This window comes from Pseudophryne corroboree, chromosome 5 (assembly GCF_028390025.1).
Source record: "Pseudophryne corroboree isolate aPseCor3 chromosome 5, aPseCor3.hap2, whole genome shotgun sequence".
Taxonomy (NCBI): domain Eukaryota; kingdom Metazoa; phylum Chordata; class Amphibia; order Anura; family Myobatrachidae; genus Pseudophryne; species Pseudophryne corroboree.
Genome location: NC_086448.1, coordinates 387,422,152 through 387,437,690, shown reverse-complemented (window position 1 = coordinate 387,437,690; position 15,539 = coordinate 387,422,152). Strand labels below are relative to the sequence as shown.

Sequence of the window (15,539 nt, the reverse complement as noted above, 5' to 3'; positions counted from 1 at the left end):
TTATTTCCCAATAACATTTAAAAAAAATGTTCTGCTTTGTCTATGGAAGAATCAGATGTATAATAATTATTAGGCTACAAATATTCCATACTGTATGTATAACATGTTTTGTATTTTATTCATTCTCTTATCTATTCTCCTTAATAAAAATTCATATCCTGTTCCTCATTCAATATATTCATTCTCCCTAATATACACAATCTCCACTTCTACTACCAGTCGCCCATAGCCAGGCTTTTCCTCCCTTTGTCATCCCCGAAACACAGAAACCCCTTCAGCCACTGTTGTTAATACTCATGAATCCAAGCCCCCCGGAATCTCTTTATACAATGCACAGCCCCACGATCATTGCTCTCTCCCCACTACAAAGCCTCATCTACTTGCTCACGCTCTCCAATACACTGACTCACTCCCCACACACGCTTACTATATACCATTTTCGGGACCTAATTCAGCTTGGATTGCTATTGAGACAGAAATTGCGATTTTCTCACTCCTGCTTCTACACAAAAATGAAGCTTTCCAAAAATGTGGCGTTGCATGTCTGCTACAGCCGTGGCCTCACTGCAATGGGCGTGGCCCCACAGGAAAAGACTTCCTTAGACCCCAGTTTTGCACCCTGCACCCATAGACATTGGCTTCCACAGGAAAAATAATAATTGCTAATTCAGGGATGATACATTATTTACTATTTTTCCTCCTTATAGTAATTCCCCTTGCATCATATTACGCCATACACAGTAATGCCCCTTGCACCATAGTTTGCAATACACAGTAATGCCCCTTGCACCATATTTTGCCATACACAGTAATGACCCTTGCACCATATTTTGCCATACACAGTAATGCCCCTTGCACCATATTTTGCCATACACAGTAATGCCCCCTGCACCATATTATGCCATACACAGTAATGTCCCCTGCACCATATAATGCCATACACCATAATGCCCCTTGCACCATATTAAACTCCACATAGTAATGCCCCCTGCACCATTTTACGCCCCACAAAGTACTGCACCCTGCATCATATTATCCCCCACACAGTAATGCCCAGTCTCACTGGTGTGCGCAGCACATTTTATTAGGGGGTGCACCGTCGGAGGGGTGTGTCTAGCACCGCCTTTTGGGTGTGTCTAGCACCATCTATTGACGGTCAACGCAATATAAAATATCCACCCTTGTACCAATCCTAATAAAGCAGATACATTGTCAGATGTTGTGGTGTGCACCAAACAAACACCCCTGATGGCACTCACTGCAATTACACTGCTCCTCCTCAGCCTGGTCTGGCTCCCCCTCTCTTTCCCTTGCAAACTGCAGTAGCTTACTTACAAGTCAGTCACTCACTGACACTGACAGTCGCAGACTAGTACTGCTGAAAAAACACGTTACGTGTCAATGCTGCCGCCGGCTGCCTGCCAGTATTGAATTTGTCTTACTAAGAGGAACGCTGGGTGCATGCTGATCCTCATCAGTGGCTGGCATTGTCATAGCATAGAAGGAGAGAGGTGAGTATCTGGCGGGTGGACGTGCGAGCAGCATGATGTAATCACCTCACATCACGCTGTTTTTGGACATGGAGGCGGAGCCGGGAGTTTAAAAGCCGCTGGCAGTGGCACCCTTGATTAACCCAGGCATCCGGTCAGTAATGCAGTCCTGACAGGGTGCAGCGCAGAGGGGACAGTAATCGGCCTGCTCGGCGATCGCTGAATCAGGCATGTGAGATCGGGGTGCCAGATATTAGGGGGTGCCTGTGCGCACCAGGCACCCCCCCTGCGCACACCTATGCCCAGTCTGTGAGTAGACTAAATGCGAGTCAGTCACTGTACTGCAGCGGCTGCCTGCCTTCTCCTTCTGCGTCTCTTTTTCCGAGTTTGGGCCATGTGCTGGGTCCTCCAGTGCTGGTTCTAAAATAGTGCCCACCCGCTCCTCCGCGGCGTCCTGCTTTTTAACAGCGCACTCTCTACATGACGTCAAGATGCAACCATGTCATTTTGCAAAGCTGCACCCAGCGAGCGGAGTACTATGGATGGGAGGAGTGAGACATTATGGAGCAGGTAGCAGCAGCTGCCAGCAGGGGTCGCGGTGGGTCGCTGCGGGGATTTCACGGCTCACCCACCGATAGAAATGGCTCTGTCCTAAACCTCCCATTAGTGCATAACCCTAAACTTCCCTACTGTAGACTAACCTCCTTCAAGTGCCAATCACTAACTTAACCCTCCAGCTCGTGCAGATTGTCAACATTTCACATGTCAACATTGTGAACATGTCGACATTCTGCACATGCCGACTTGTTCAATGTTAACGTTTCAACAATGTCAACATCATAACGGTCAACATAGTAAACGTGGACATAATGGGGGAGATTCAAATGTTTGAAAAGTCAGTTGGGAGTCTGTTTTTTCCTATTTTTTCTGTTTTTTTAGCTGCCTTTATATTCTATTTTGCATACATTGTTATTTATTTATACTAAGTGTTGAATATCTATTATGAAATTGTTACACATTGAGACAAGTATGCTTTTCCTAGAACAGAAACGCACATAGGGGGTCATTCCGAGTTGTTCGCTCGCAAGCTGCTTTTAGCAGCTTTGCACACGCTAAGCCGCCTCCTACTGGGAGTGAATCTTAGCTTATCAAAATTGCGAACGAAAGATTCGCAATATTGCGAAAATACTTCTCTGTGCAGTTTCTGAGTAGATCGAGACTTACTCTGCCAGTGCGATCAGTTCAGTGCTTGTCGTTCCTGGTTTGACGTCACAAACACACCAGGCGTTCGCCCAGACACTCCTCCGTTTCTCCAGCCACTCCCGCGTTTTTCCCAGAAACGGTTGCATTTTTTCACACACTCCCATAAAACGGCCAGTTTCCGCCCAGAAACACCCACTTCCTGTCAATCACATTACGATCACCAGAACGAAGAAAAAACCTCGTAATGCCGTGAGTAAAAAGCCTAACTGCATAGCAAATTTACTTGGCGCAGTCGCACTGCGGACATTGCGCATGCGCATTCGCGACTAATCGCTCCGTTGCGAGAAAAAAATAACGAGCGAACAACTCGGAATGACCCCCTTAGTATCTATTTACATGCTAAGTCAGTCATTTGACTATGGGGGTCATTCCGAGTTGTTCGCTCGGTAAAAATCTTCGCATCGCAGCGATTTTCCGCTTAATGCGCATGCGCAATGTCCGCACTGCGACTGCGCCAAGTAAATTTGCTATGCACTTAGGAATTTTACTCACGGCATTTTCATCGTTCTGGCGATCGTAATGTGATTGACAGGAAATGGGTGTTACTGGGCGGAAACAGGCCGTTTTATGGGCGTGTGGGAAAAAACGCTACCGTTTCCGGAAAAAACGCAGGAGTGGCCGGAGAAACGGGGGAGTGTCTGGGCGAACGCTGGGTGTGTTTGTGACGTCAAACCAGGAACGACAAGCAGTGAAATGATCGCAGATGCCGAGTAAGTCTGAAGCAACTCAGAAACTGCTACGAGGTGTGTAATCGCAATATTGCGAATACATCGTTCGCAATTTTAAGATGCTAAGATTCACTCCCAGTAGGCGGCGGCTTAGCATGAGCAAATCTGCTAAAATTCACTTGCGAGCGAACAACTCGGAATGACCCCCTATAGTTCTAATTCTTTTAGAAGGCAAATGTCATGCACATGGTTACAAAGAGTTTATGCTCGTTTTTAATAAAGTAACTTTTTATATATTAATTTTGGACTCCTTTGGCTGTTATTCTCTGGGGCACAATATACATGGTTCTATGAGCGCTTCTATTGATTTTCTTTTATTTAGTTATTTCATTAGGAGTATTACACAACTCCTATATAGTGGCGAACGTGCACCAAATATTGCTCCTCAGCTTTTTGGACATTATAGTGTGGGTTTAAATTACCTTTTTTTGCTCTTTCTATTGACACAGGCGCTGCAATTAATAGTGTTACTGTATACAACCAATCATGTCTGCTGGGGGTGGGGGGATGGGTGGTATTTGATCCTGCGTGTGGGGCAGACTTGCCCTGTGCTGGGCGTCCCACTGCATGTCAGAGAAAATGATCGTAGATGTGCGTTTTTTCGCACATCTACGATCAGGTCTGAATCACCCCCATATTTATGCTGGAGACATGGATAGGTGGAAGGAGAGGACATAAGCAAAGGCAGAGTGTACAACAGATAGGGTAATGTGGTAGAGATGGCGGGGGCAGCCCTGGTAGGGGTTTATAAAGAAGTGAGATGTTGGTGTTCATTAGAAGCTGTGAAAACTGGTGGAAAGTTTGAGTGAGCAGACGAGTGACTTCCAGATTTGGGGAGCAGCATGGGAGAAGTGTTAGTGGCTAGAGTTAAACGAGGCAATCAGGGGAGAGGTGAGGCAGCAAACAGTTCCTCAGTGGAGAGGACACAGGGGCGTATTAATAGAGGAGAGGGCCCATGTGCAGTCTTTGTCTGGGCCCACTCTAGCAGCAAACTTTCAGCAGTAGGGTCACTAGTAGACCCTAGAGATGTGCCCAAGTCTAGTGCTCATGTGCAGGTTTTCAGGAAAATGGAGCAGCGCCCATTTTCCTGCTGCACCATTTTCCCAGTGATTTGTGCAGTGCTACTCCTGCTGACGATGGTCTCCGGAGGGGTACGTAAGAAATACTGTAGGTGCATTGTATGCAGTGTCAGCCCCCTGGACCCATGGGCCTGTGTGAAGCATGCAACCTGCACCCATTATAGATACGCCACTGGAATATGGGTAGCAGGAGAAGGTAAAGGAGAGAGTGAAGACTTTATAGGTATGGGAGAGTTGTTTGAACTGAATTCTATTGGGGATATGCAGGCAGTGTAAAGACTAATAGAAAGAGTGTGATGCAGCTGCATTAAAGATGGATTGAGAGGTAAAAGAGAGTTCAAAAGGAGATATGACAAGTGAGTGGATTTGTGTTCAGGTGGAGAAGGGGTCTGATCCTGGAGATGTTAAGAAGATGGAAGTAGCATAATTGGATGAGGGATTAGATGTGGGGAATGAAGGAGGGCAAGGAATTAAGGCTAATTCTCAGGCATATGACTTGCAGCACAAGGAGATGGTAGTGTTGTCAGTAGAGGAGACGTAAGAAAACCCAGAGAGGAAGGAAGATAATAAGTTCACTTTTAGCATACAGTACAGGGGGGCTGATGTAGGGTTGACTGCAAAATTAGACAAATTTTATGACTGGACAGAATGCAGAAACAACTCATATGTCAACACTGCCCCCCCCCCCCCCCCCCAAAAAAAGGCATAAGTTCAAAGGTTGAAATACAAGAACAGTCTGTGAACACCATTTTCATCATCCACCACTGTTTGTACTGTACCTGCTCCTGACCACTATAATTAATAAGATTTTACTTACCGGTAAATCTATTTCTCGTAGTCCGTAGTGGATGCTGGGGACTCCATAAGGACCATGGGGAATAGACGGGCTCCGCAGGAGACATGGGCACTTTAAGAAAGAATTTAGATTCTGGTGTGCTCTGGCTCCTCCCTCTATGTCCCTCCTCCAGACCTCAGTTAGAGAAACTGTGCCCGGAAGAGCTGACAGTACCAGGAAAGGATTTTGGTAATCCAGGGCAAGATTCATACCAGCCACACCAATCACACCGTATAACTTGTGATAAACTTACCCAGTCAACAGTATGAACAACAACAGAGCATCAGTTCAACCCTGATGCAACAATAACATAGCCCTTATTGCAGCAATAACTATATACAAGTATTGCAGAAGAAGTCCGCACTTGGGACGGCGCCCAGCATCCACTACGGACTACGAGAAATAGATTTACCGGTAAGTAAAATGTTATTTTCTCTAACGTCCTCCTAGTGGATGCTGGGGACTCCGTAAGGACCATGGGGATCATACCAAAGCTCCCAAACGGGCGGGAGAGTGCGGATGACTCTGCAGCACCGAATGAGCAAACACAAGGTCCTCCTCAGCCAGGGTATCAAACTTGTAGAACTTTGCAAAGGTGTTTGAACCTGACCAAGTAGCCACTCGGCACAGCTGTAATGCCGAGACCCCTCGGGCAGCCGCCCAAGAAGAGCCCACCTTCCTAGTGGAATGGGCCTTAACTGATTTTGGCAGCGGCAATCCAGCTGCAGAATGAGCCTGCTGAATCGTGTTACAGATCCAGCGAGCAATAGTTTGCTTTGAAGCAGGCGCACCAAGCTTGTTGAAAGCATACAGGATAAACAAAGAGTCTGTTTTCCTGACTCTAGCCGTTCTGGCTACATAAACCTTCAAAGCCCTGACCACATCAAGTAACTCGGAATCCTCCAAGTCAGTAGTAGCCACAGGCACCACAATAGGTTGGTTTATATGAAAAGATGAAACCACTTTTGGCAGGAATTGTGGACGGGTCCGCAACTCTGCTCTATCCGCATGGAAAACCAGATAGGGGCTTTTATGTGACAAAGCCGCTAATTCTGACACACGCCTAGCCGAAGCCAAGGCTAGTAGCATGACCACCCTCCACGTGAGATATTTCAATTCCACCGTTTTGAGTGGTTCAAACCAGTGGGATTTCAGGAAACTCAACACCACGTTAAGATCCCAAGGTGCCACTGGGGGCACAAAAGGGGGCTGAATACGCAGCACTCCCTTCACAAACGTCTGAACTTCAGGTAGAGAAGCCAGCTCTTTTTGAAAGAAAATGGATAGGGCTGAAATCTGGACCTTAATGGAACCCAATTTTAAACGGCCCAGCTGGAATTCCTCCGTAGGGGCATTCCTGGCCTCACACCAAGCAACATATTTTCGCCATATACGGTGATAATGTTGAGCTGTCACGTCCTTCCTAGCCTTTATCAGCGTAGGAATGACCTCACCCGGAATGCCTTTTTCCACTAGGATCCGGCGTTCATCCGCCATGCCGTCAAACGCAGCCGCGGTAAGTCTTGGAACAGACAGGGCCCTTGTTGCAACAAGTCCTGTCTTAGAGGAAGAGGCCATGGGTCCTCTGTGAGCATTTCTTGCAGATCTGGATACCAAGTCCTTCTTGGCCAATCTGGAACAATGAGTATTGTTCTCACTCCTCTTTTTCTTATGATTCTCAACACCTTGGGTATGAGAGGAAGAGGAGGAAATACATAGACCGACTGGAACAGCCACGGTGTCACCAGGGCGTCTACAGCTATCGCCTGAGGGTCTCTTGACCTGGCGCAATACCTCTGTAGTTTCTTGTTGAGGCGGGATGCCATCATGTCCACCTGTGGCAGTTCCCACCGACTTGCAATCAGTGCGAAGACTTCTTGATGAAGTCCCCACTCCCCCGGGTGAAGGTCGTGCCTGCTGAGGAAGTCTGCTTCCCAGTTGTCTACCCCCGGGATGAACACTGCTGACAGTGCGCTTACGTGATTCTCCGCCCAGCGAAGAATTCTGGTGGCTTCCGCCATCGCCACCCTGCTCCTTATGCCGCCCTGTCGGCTTACATGAGCCACAGCGGTGATGTTGTCTGACTGAATCAGAACCGGTTGACCGCGAAGCAGGGTCTCTGCTTGACGTAGGGCGTTGTAAATGGCCCTTAGTTCCAGGATGTTGATGTGAAGGCAAGTCTCATGACTTGACCACAGACCTTGGAAATATCTTCCCTGTGTGACTGCTCCCCACCCTCGGAGGCTTGCATCCGTGGTCACCAGGACCCAGTCCTGAATGCCGAATCTGCGGCCCTCGAGAAGGTGAGCACTCTGCAGCCACCACAGGAGAGACACCCTGGCCCTGGGGGATAGGGTGATTAACAGATGCATCTGAAGATGTGATCCGGACCATTTGTCCAGTAAGTCCCATTTGAAAGGTCCTCGTATGGAACCTGCCGAAGGGAATGGCCTCGTATGATGCCACCATCTTTCCCAGGACTCGAGTGCAGTGATGCACTGACACCTGTTCTGGTTTTAATAGGTCCCTGACCAGTGTCATGAGTTCCTGAACTTTCTCTATCGGGAGATAAACCCTTTTCTCTGACGTCCTAGTGGATGCTGGGAACTCCGTGTGGACCATGGGGAATAGACGGGCTCCGCAGGAGACTGGGCACTCTAAAGAAAAGATTAGGTACTATCTGGTGTGCACTGGCTCCTCCCTCTATGCCCCTCCTCCAGACCTCAGTTAGAATCTGTGCCCGGCCAGAGCTGGGTGCTCCTAGTGGGCTCTCCTGAGCTTACTAGTAAAGAAAGTATTTATTAGTTTTTTTATTTTCAGTGAGCTTCTGCTGACAACAGACTCACTGCTACGTGGGACTAAGGGGAGAGAAGCAAACCTACCTGCTTGCAGCTAGCTTGTGCTTCTTAGGCTACTGGACACCATTAGCTCCAGAGGGTTCGAACACAGGCACCTGTCCTCGATCGTCCGTTCCCGGAGCCGCGCCGCCGTCCCCCTCGCAGAGCCAGAAGAACAGAAGCTTGAAGACGACGAAATCGGCGGCAGAAGACTCCTGTCTTCATTTAAGGTAGCGCACAGCACCGCAGCTGTGCGCCATTGCTCCCAGCACACTTACACACTCCGGTCACTGTAGGGTGCAGGGCGCTGGGGGGGGGGCGCCCTGGGCAGCAATTGAAGTACCTTTTGGCATTAAAATACATATATACAGTCTGGCACTGTATATATATGTAAAAACCCCCACCATTTTTTTAGAAAGCGGGATAGAAGCCCGCCACTGGGGGGCGGGGCCTTCTTCTTCAGCACACCAGCGCCATTTTCTCTTCACAGCTCCGCTGGAAGCAGCTCCCCAGGCTCTCCCCTGCAGTATCCAGGTACAAGAAGGGTAAAAAAGAGAGGGGGGGCACATAAATTTAGGCGCAAATAAATCATATAAGGCAGCTATTGGGTAATCACTTATTATAAGTGAAAATCCCTGTGTTATATAGCGCTGTGGTGTGTGCTGGCATACTCTCTCACTGTCTCCCCAAAGGACTTTGTGGGGTCCTGTCCTCAGTCTGAGCATTCCCTGTGTGTGTGCGGTGTGTTGGTATGGCTGTGTCGACATGTTTGATGAGGAGGGTTATGTGGAGGCGGAGCAAGGGCAGATAAGGGCTGATTGGATGGATATGTGGAAGGTCTTAAACGACAATGTAAGCTCCTTACATAAAAGGTTTGATGACGCTGCAGCCTTGGGACAGCCGGGGTCTCAGCCCGCGCCTGCCCAGGCGACTCAGAAACCGTCAGGGGCTCATAAACGCCCTCTATCTCAGATGGTTGACACAGATGTCGACACGGAGTCCGACTCCAGTGTCGACGATGATGAGGCACATTTACAGTCTAAAATGACCAAGGCCATCCGATACATGATTATTGCAATGAAAGATGTATTACACATTTCTGAGATTAACCCTGTTAATACCAAGAGGGTTTATATGTTTGGGGAGAAAAAGCAGCCAGTGACTTTTCCCCCATCTGATGAATTAAATGAATTATGTGAAGAAGCGTGAAGTTCCCCTGATAAGAAACTAGTGATTTCTAAGAGGTTACTGATGGCGTACCCTTTCCCGCCAACGGACAGGTTACGTTGGGAAACATCCCCTAGGGTGGACAAGGCGCTGACACGCTTATCTAAAAAGGTGGCACTGCCGTCTCAGGATACGGCCGCCCTAAAGGAGCCTGCGGATAGAAAGCAGGAAGCTATCCTGAAGTCAGTGTATACACACTCTGGTACTCTACTGAGACCTGCTATTGCTTCAGCCTGGATGTGTAGTGCTGTAGCAGCATGGACAGATACTCTGTCAGACGACATAGATTCCCTCGACAGGGATACTGTTTTGCTAACACTGGGCCATATAAAAGACGTCGTCTTATATATGCGGGATGCTCAGAGGGACATTTGCCTGCTGGGCTCTAGAATTAATGCTATGTCCATTTCTGCCAGGAGGGTCTTATGGACTCGGCAATGGACAGGAGATGCTGATTCTAAAAAACACATGGAGGTTTTGCCTTATAAGGGTGAGGACTTGTTTGGGGACGGTCTATCGGACCTCGTGTCCACAGCGACAGCTGTAAAGTCGACTTTCTTGCCTCAGGTTTCCTCACAGCCCAAGAAAGCACAGTATTATCAAATGCAGTCCTTTCGTTCTCAGAAAGGCAAGAGGGTCAGGGGTGCATCCTTTCTTGCCAGAGGCAGGGGTAGAGGTAAGAAGCTGCACCATGCAGCCAGTTCCCAGGAACAAAAGTCCTCCCCTGCTTCCACTAAGTCCACCGCATGACGTTGGGGCTCCACAGGCGGAGCCAGGTGCGGTGGGGGCGCGTCTCCGAAACTTCAGCAACCAGTGGGTTCGCTCACAGGTGGATCTCTGGGCTATACAAATTGTATCTTAGGGATACAAGCTGGAATTCGAAACGACTCCCCCCCGCCGTTACCTCAAATCAGCCTTGCCAGCTTCCCCCATGGAAAGGGAGGTAGTACTGGCGGCAATTCACAAGCTGTACCTCCAGCAAGTGATTATCAGGGTCCCCCTCCTTCAACAGGGAAGGGGTTACTATTCCACAATGTTTGTGGTACCGAAACCGGACGGTTCGGTGAGACCCATTCTGAAGCCGAGGTCCAGGGAGCAGTTGTTGATCAGCGTAGCACTCTCTCAGGAAGTGTTGCAACAGCACGACTGGATTCTGAATGTTCCAAAGTCGCAGCTGATTCCTACGACGCGTCTGCTTTTCCTGGGCATGATTCTGGACACAGAACAGAAGAAGGTGTTTCTCCCGGTGGAGAAGGCCCAGGAATTAGCATCTCTGGTCAGGGACCTCCTGAAACCAAAACAGGTATCGGTGCATCACTGCACGCGAGTCCTGGGAAAGATGGTGGCTTCATACGAAGCCATTCCCTTCGGCAGGTTCCATGCAAGGATCTTTCAGTGGGATCTGTTGGACAAGTGGTCCGGATCGCATCTTCAGATGCATCGGCTGATCACCCTGTCCCCAAGGGCAAGGGTGTCTCTTCTGTGGTGGCTGCAGAGTGCTCACCTTCCCGAGGGCCGCAGTTTCGGCATACAGGACTGGGTCCTGGTGACCACGGATGCAAGCCTCCGAGGATGGGGGGCAGTCACTCAGGGAAGAAACTTCCAAGGGCTGTGGTCAAGTCTGGAGACTTCTCTACACATAAATATACTGGAACTAAGGGCCATTTACAACGCCCTGACTCAAGCAGAGCCCCTGCTTCGAAACCGGTCAGTGCTGATTCAGTCAGACAACATCATGGCGGTCGCCCATGTAAACCGCCAGGGCGGCACAAGAAGCAGGATGGCAATGGCGGAAGCCACAAAGATTCTTCGGTGGGCGGAGAATCACGTGCAAGCACTGTCAGCAGTGTTCATTCCGGGAGTGGACAACTGGGAAGCAGACTTCCTCAGCAGACATGACCTCCACCCGGGAAAGTGGGGACTTCATCAAGAAGTCTTCACACAGATTGCAAAGCGATGGGAACTGCCACAGGTGGACATGATGGCGTCCCGCCTCAACGAAAAGCTAAAAAGATATTGCGCCAAGTCAAGGGACCCTCAGGCGATAGCTCTGGACGCCCTAGTGACACCGTGGGTGTACCAGTCGGTATATGTGTTTCCTCCTCTTCCTCTCATACCCAAGGTACTGAGAATAGTAAGAAAGAGAGGAATAAGAACAATACTCATTGTTCCGGATTGGCCAAGAAGGACTTGGTACCCGGAACTGCAAGAAATGCGCACAGAGGGCCCATGGCCTCTGCCTCTCAGACAGGACCTGCTGCAACAAGGGCCCTGTCTGTTCCAAGACTTACCGCGGCTGCGTTTGACGGCATGACGGTTGAACGCCGGATCCTAGCGGAAAAAGGCATTCCGGATGAAGTTATTCCTACACTGATAAAGGCTAGGAAAGACGTGACAGCAAAGCATTATCACCGTATATGGCGAAAATATGTTGCTTGGTGTGAGGCCAGGAAGGCCCCTACAGAGGAATTCCAGCTGGGTCGTTTCCTGCACTTCCTACAGTCAGGGGTGACTATGGGCCTAAAATTGGGGTCCATAAAGGTCCAGATTTCGGCCCTATCCATTTTCTTTCAAAAAGAACTGGCTTCACTGCCTGAGGTTCAGACGTTTGTTAAGGGAGTGCTGCATATTCAGCCCCCTTTTGTGCCACCAGTGGCACCCTGGGATCTTAACGTTGTGTTGGATTTCCTGAAATCCCACTGGTTTGAGCCACTTAAGACCGTGGAACTAAAGTATCTCACGTGGAAAGTGGTCATGCTGTTGGCCTTAGCATCGGCTAGGCGTGTCGGAATTGGCGGCTTTGTCATGTAAAAGCCCATATCTGATCTTCCATATGGACAGGGCAGAATTGAGGACTCGTCCCCAATTTCTCCCAAAGGTGGTATCATCGTTTCATTTGAACCAACCTATTGTGGTGCCTGCGGCTACTCGGGACTTGGAGGACTCCAAGTTGATGGACGTAGTCAGGGCTTTGAAAATATATGTTTCCAGAACGGCTGGAGTCAGGAAGACTGACTCGCTGTTTATCCTGCATGCACCCAACAAGCTGGGTGCTCCTGCTTCAAAGCAAACTATTGCTCGCTGGATCTGTAGCACGATTCAGCTGGCTCATTCTGCGGCTGGATTGCCGCATCCAAAATCAGTAAAAGCCCATTCCACAAGGAAGGTGGGCTCTTCTTGGGCGGCTGCCCGAGGGGTCTCGGCTTTACAGCTTTGCCGAGCGGCTACTTGGTCGGGTTCAAACACCTTTGCAAAGTTCTACAAGTTTGATACCCTCGCTGAGGAGGACCTTGTGTTGCTCATTCGGTGCTGCAGAGTCATCCGCACTCTCCCGCCCGTTTGGGAGCTTTGGTATAATCCCCATGGTCCTTACGGAGTTCCCAGCATCCACTAGGACGTCAGAGAAAATAAGAATTTACTCACCGGTAATTCTATTTCTCGTAGTCCGTAGTGGATGCTGGGCGCCCGTCCCAAGTGTGGACTTTCTGCAATACGTGTATATAGTTATTGCTTAAATAAGGGTTATTGTTCTGAGCCATCCGTTGAGTGAGGCTCAGTTGTTGTTCATACTGTTAACTGGGTAAGGTTATCACAAGTTGTACGGTGTGATTGGTGTGGCTGGTATGAGTCTTACCCTGGATTCCAAAAATCCTTTCCTTGTAATGTCAGCTTTTCCGGGCACAGTTTCCCTAACTGAGGTCTGGAGGAAGGGCATAGAGGGAGGAGCCAGTGCACACCAGATAGTACCTAATCTTTTCTTTAGAGTGCCCAGTCTCCTGCGGAGCCCGTCTATTCCCCATGGTCCTTACGGAGTTCCCAGCATCCACTACGGACTACGAGAAATAGAATTACCGGTGAGTAAATTCTTATTTTCTGGTCTGTGTCCAGAATCATGCCCAGGAAAGGCAGACGAGTCGTAGGAACCAACTGCGACTTTGGAATATTTAGAATCCAGCCGTGTTGCCGTAACACTTCCAGAGAACGTGCTACGCTGATCAGCAACTGCTCTCTTGACCTCGCTTTTATGAGGAGATCCAAGTATGGGATAATTGTGACCCCTTGCTTCCGCAGGAGTACCATAATTTCCGCCATTACCTTGGTAAATATTCTCGGAGCCGTGGAGAGACCAAACGGCAACGTCTGAAATTGGTAATGACAATCCTGTACCACAAATCTGAGGTACGCCTGATGAGGTGGATAAATGGGGACATGAAGGTATGCATCCTTTATGTCCAGAGACACCATAAAATCTCCCCCTTCCAGGCTTGCAATGACCGCTCTCAGCGATTCCATCTTGAACCAGAACCTTTTTAGGTACATGTTCAGGGATTTTAAATTCAATATGGGTCTGACCGAACCGTTCGGTTTCAGTACTACAAACATGGTCGAATAATAACCCTTTCCTTGTTGAAGGAGGGGAACCTTGACCACCACCTGTTGAAGATACAATTTGTGAATTGCAGTTAACACTATTTCCCTCTCTAAGGGGGAAGCTGGCAGGCCCGATTTGAGGTATCGGTGAGGGGGCATCTCCTCGAATTCCAGCTTGTATCCCTGAGACACAATATCTATTGCCCAGGGATCCAACTGGGACTGGGAGTGAACCCACCTGTGGCTGAAATTTCGGAGACGCGCCCCCACCGGGCCTAGCTCCGCCTGTGGAGCCCCAGCGTCATGCGGTGGATTTAGTGGAAGCCGGGGAGGACTTCTGTTCCTGGGAAGTAGCTGTGTTGTGCAGCTTCTTTCCTCTGCCCCTGCCCCTGGCAAGAAAGGACGCACCTTGGACTTTCTTGTTTTTCTGTGATCGAAAGGACTGCATTTGGTAATACGGTGCTTTCTTAGGCTGTGAGGAAACATATGGCAAAAAATTCGACTTTCCAGCTGTAGCTGTAGAGACCAGGTCCGAGAGACCCTCCCCAAACAATTCCTCACCCTTGTAAGGTAAAACCTCCATGTGCCTTTTTGAGTCGGCATCACCTGTCCATTGCCGAGTCCACAGGACCCTTCTGGCAGAAATCGACATAGCATTTATTCTAGAACCTAGTAGGCTAATGTCTCTTTGAGCATCTCTCATATAAAGGACAGCGTCTTTAATATGCCCCAGGGTCATTAATATAGTATCCTTGTCTAAGGTATCAAGTTCCTCAGATAAGGTATCCGTCCATGCTGCTACAGCACTACACACTCAGGCCGACGCGATTGCCGGCCTCAGTAAGGTACCTGAATGTGTATAAATGGACTTCAGGGTACCCTCCTGTTTTCTGTCCGCAGCATCTTTGAGGGTAGCCATATCGTGTGACGGCAGGGCTACCTTCTTGGATAAGCGTGTTAAAGCTTTGTCCACCCTAGGGGAGGATTCCCAGCGTAACCTGTCCGTTGGCGGGAAAGGATACGCCATAAGAATCTTTTTGGAAATCTGCAGTTTTTTATCTGGAGATTCCCAAGCCTTTTCACATAACTCATTGAGCTCGTGTGAGGGGGGAAAAGTTACCTGCGGCTTCTTTTCCCCATACATATGAACCCTCCTGTCAGGGACTGGGGTTTCCTCTGTGATGTGCAACACATCCTTAATAGCTATGATCATATAACGGATGGATTTAGCCAATCTTGGCTGTAACTTTGCATCATCATAATCGACACTGGAGTCAGAATCCATGTCGGTATCCGTGTCAATAATTTGGGATAGTGGGCGCTTCTGAGACCCTGTCGGCCTCTGCGACATAGGATCAGGCATGGGTTGGGACCCTGACTGTCCTGAGGCTTCAGCTTTTTCTAACCTTTTATGTAAGGAATTAACATTATCATTTAAAACCTTCCACATATCCATCCAATCAGGTGTCGGTGCCGTCGGCAGAGACACCACATTCATTTGCTCCCGCTCTGCTTCCACATAGCCTTCCTCATCAGACATGTCGACACAAGCGTACCGACACACCACACACACACAGGGAATCCCCTTTTTGAAGACAGTTCCCCCACAAGGCCCTTTGGTGAGACAGAGAGAGAGTATGCCAGCACGCACCCCAGCGCTATATAACCCAGGAATAACACAGTAACTTTATGTTAACCCAGTAGCTGCT

General features: G+C 49.0%; 1 protein-coding gene across 6 annotated transcripts in view; it reads left to right on the top strand.

Moving 5' to 3' along the window:
- CTNND2 (catenin delta 2) overlaps positions 1-15,539 on the top strand; it is a 1,915,824-nt gene that overhangs the window by 473,843 nt on the left and 1,426,442 nt on the right. The window lies entirely within an intron of this gene.